Below are 4,131 nucleotides of genomic sequence, written 5' to 3'. Positions count from 1 at the left end.
TTATTTATGTATTTAGTCATTTTAAATATTATTATACATTATGTATTTTCAAATTTCTCCAAACAAAATGCCATGCAACACTTATTTATATTATAAATTAATATAAGTAATAAATATTTTAGATAATTACATGTATAGAGATGTTTATTGTTTTTTGTAAGTTTGGTGGGATTACATTATCATCATGTCCAATATATTATCCCAATTGGGGTGAGGAATTGAACCAATGACTTCAAATCAAGGAGCGCCTTAATAGAGCGCCCTATCACTGTCTATATAAAACCCCATTGACATAGAGATATCTATTTTGAAATAGTTTTTTAGAATTTTAATTAATTATAAATAATTCTTAAGTGAATAATATAAATTTAACCTTTAAAAATATTCTAGAATATTTTTAATAATAATTACAAATAAAACATCTATATTAATCTCAAAAATAATTATACCTTTTTGTTTTTTTAATTAAATTAAATAATAGAAAAAATACCATATAAATATGAGTTATATCTATAAATTAATGTTTTTTTAAAATAAATATATATTTAACTCTTATTAATTCTTTTAGAATTAATAATAATACAAAATAAAATTAATTTTTTTTATAATTAAGAATAATACAAAATAAAATTAATTCTTTTTATAATTAATAATAATACAATATAAAATTATAATTTATTTTCCATTAAGAAAGACGAGGAGCCAGACAAGTAAAAATTAAGAAAATTGTAGGTCCGATAGACCAATTTGGTCTCAGTGGACGTTAACCATCATCATCATCAATTAAAATATATTCATTTTATTAATCATTTAATACCCTATGAATACACTCATATTTATATTAATTTATAAATTATTATAATTAATTAAATTTGAATTATTATTATTATTATTAATTATTTTCAATCTTAATACACATTTTTTATAATTTATAATTTTAAAGCTCAATTGATAAAATAAAGAGAAGTAAATATATCATTAGTTTATTACATAACGATTGATATTTACCTTTCCAATATTTAAATAAAAAATCCGATCCTGATGAAATATGTGCTTATCGCTCGGAATGGGACATAACACATCCCACCGCCCTTCCCGATCCAGTCCTGGATTCACGCAGCACCCCATTTTCTACGCTGAGCCTTTTACCCTAATTTTTCCATGACATTTGAATTGAATTGCACACGACGTTTCATACAGTGTAATGATCAAATGTGAAACGTGTCGACAAATAAATTAAGAGGGTAAAAAATTTCGCAAGAGCTAACAAATTTGTCATAGAGTATTAAATGTCTGCTTAGCTCGATAGCCATATCATTTTTAGTGGGGACGGAGTGTTCGGAAAGTCACCGCGTTAGGTGGAAATGGAGTGTTCAGAAAATCAACACATAGGTGTGTTTTATATAGCTATCAAACTTGCAACTATGACAGGCTCATTAGCCCTTGGCAAAAAATTCTCCCAAAATAATAATCATTTTGTTAAAAAATATTACGTATCTGATAGAATCTTAATCCCACCTAACACAACACTAATGTGTATTACACAACATTAATGAGTATTAATTATCATTTATTAATGAATATCACAACATTAATGGGTATTAATTATCATTTATTAATGAGTCGTAGACAACCTTAATGAGTATTGATGATCATTTATTTCCAAAACTGAATGTCTTCGTCAAAGAATCAGCGTGCGGAAAAACGTTCCATTTTTTCATTGTCGGCCACCACACTTTATCCGTTCAGAGTTGATAAGCCTCCCATACTTTTCCATATTTATTTTTTATTCGCTTCCGTGAAACACGCAACTGTAGTCATCAATGGCCGCCACGCGTGAGGGAGCTACATGCTAACAGAGGCGGCTAGTTCACTGAACAGGGCGGCGTCGAAGTTGAAAAAGAGGCACCAGATCGACTCTATATATTCTACTTCTCAAGTCTCAGAGTATACTACATCTACAATTGCTCTGAACGCTTTACGAACGAACTCATATACCGTCTCAAGTTCGAAACACAGCGGTGGTAATGGCGAGAGCGATGGGAGTTTCGCTCGCACTCCTGGCAGCGTTAAGCATTTGCGCCCTCCAAGGTAATAATTGCAATAATACAATGAAATATACTTATTATTATTAATTTTTTTTGGGTTGTTTTTTCCAGTCAGGTTGAGTTTAGGGGTAATGTTGTAGAATTTTTTTACTGGTGGGATGTTATCATTAGAATTGTATAAAATTTAATTTAGTTTAAATGTATGTTGTGATAGTTTAATTCTCTCAAAATTTGTTTGAATCATCTTTGAGATTTGAGATGTTAGTTGAGATAATTTAATTCTCTCCAAATTTGTTCGGATCATCCTTGAAATTTGGGATAGAAGACTAAATCCACACAAACCAACTAATTTAAACTTCATAAATGTCTGTTAGGATAGTTTAATTCTCTCAAAATTTGTTCTAATCATCTTTAAGATTTGGGATGTCTGTTGGAATAGTTTAATTCTCTCAAATTTTAATCAAATTATCCTTGAAATTTGAGACAGAAGACTAAACCGACACAAACCAACTAATATAAATAAACTTCATAAATGTCTGTTAGACTAGTTCAATTCCCTCAAAATTTGTTTCGATCATCTTTGACATTTGGGATCTCTATTGAGATAGTTTGATTTGGAGAGTTCCGGTAGTCTTTGAAATTGAAAACAAAAGACTAAACCTACACAAACCAACTATTATAAACTTCATAGATTAAAACATAATTTTTTATCACTTACGATGGACTTTAATAGTGTATTTTTTATCCTGGCAGGTGTGAGATGTGCGACCTTCGAGATCCAGAACGAGTGCCCCTTCACGGTTTGGGCAGCCGGGACTCCCCAAGGCGGAGGGAAACAGCTGGAGCGAGGGCAGTCCTGGACAGTTGAAGTCCCCGCGGGAACAACACTAGGAAGGTTTTGGGGGCGCACGGGGTGTTCCTTCGATGGAAGTGGCAAAGGAACGTGCAAAACCGGGGACTGCGGAGGTCTGCTAAACTGTCAAGGGTGGGGAAACGTCCCCGCCACTCTGGCGGAATACGCTCTGAATCAATACCAGAACCTCGACTTTTATGACATCTCTCTTGTCGACGGATTCAACCTGCCCATGAAAATGATACCCTCCAGCTCTCAGTGCAAAACAATCGGGTGCACCAGCGACATAAATTCCAAGTGCCCCGCAAAACTGAAGGTGACCGACGGATGCAAGAGCGCCTGCGCCGCTTTCAATACGCCGCAATATTGCTGCACAGGGTCGTTTTTGGATAATTGCCCTCCCACCGATTATTCGCGTTTCTTCAAGGAACAATGCCCACAAGCGTACAGCTATGCAAGAGACGATGCCACCAGCACTTTCACTTGTCCCGGAGGCACTAACTATAAAGTCGTCTTCTGCGGCGCTGGCACTTCTCTTGAAGATCATCTCCACTCTGTACAGTGATCTACTGTAATTTACTGTAAACCCTTCTGAATAAACAAACGGCGGCCGATATATTATCGTATATCCCGTGATAGGAAAAATCGTATCTTCAAAACGTGTGATAAATACTACTTTTGTAGAAAGTAAAGAAATAAAAGATGATAGAGGCGTGATAGCCTTTATTAGGTTTTTACTTTATCTTTTAGTGTCTCACTTTTTCTAGTTCATCATCACAAATAAGGGGTTACATGCATCAATTTGGTGTGAAAGATAGAGAACTTTATATCCTCGTCGTTTTTCTATTTCGCTATTTACTGATCTCAACAAAGGGAAAGACATCAGATTCATTGGGGGTATATGATGATCACGACGTGCATTCATCCTTAGTATATGAAGAAAGCAAGATCCACTTCTAGGCTACGAGAGACTGAAGAGAGTCAGTTCTATCTTTAACTTTAAAATGGATATTATTATTATTATTATTATTAAATAGTTTTCACATGGCATGGATGATGGATCCATTTTCTTAATAAAAAAAATATAAAATAATAAAAGTTATTTAATATAAATGTTTTTTTATTAATAGTTTATTTGAAATTGTTTTTTAATTAATAGTTCATTTTAATATGTTGGGAAGAAAATTCGATTTTATTTTATTTTTAAATAAGATTTTTATTATTTATTTG

The 4,131-nt window shown here is 32.8% G+C and overlaps 1 pseudogene across 1 annotated transcript; it reads left to right on the top strand.

Moving 5' to 3' along the window:
* Nucleotides 1-1,942: 1,942 nt before the first annotated feature.
* On the top strand, nucleotides 1,943-3,643 carry LOC149193048 (pathogenesis-related thaumatin-like protein 3.4; annotated as a pseudogene). Its single transcript, XR_016254406.1, has 2 exons — nucleotides 1,943-2,091; nucleotides 2,802-3,643. The product of XR_016254406.1 is annotated as a pathogenesis-related thaumatin-like protein 3.4 (transcript).
* Nucleotides 3,644-4,131: the final 488 nt, after the last annotated feature.

This window comes from Pinus tabuliformis, chromosome 2_2, assembly GCF_031772625.1.
Source record: "Pinus tabuliformis cultivar Carrire ecotype Pingquan chromosome 2_2, CPIR1, whole genome shotgun sequence".
Lineage (NCBI taxonomy): Eukaryota > Viridiplantae > Streptophyta > Pinopsida > Pinales > Pinaceae > Pinus > Pinus tabuliformis.
Note: the sequence above shows the minus strand (reverse complement) of the source record. Positions and strands in the feature narration are given on the sequence as shown.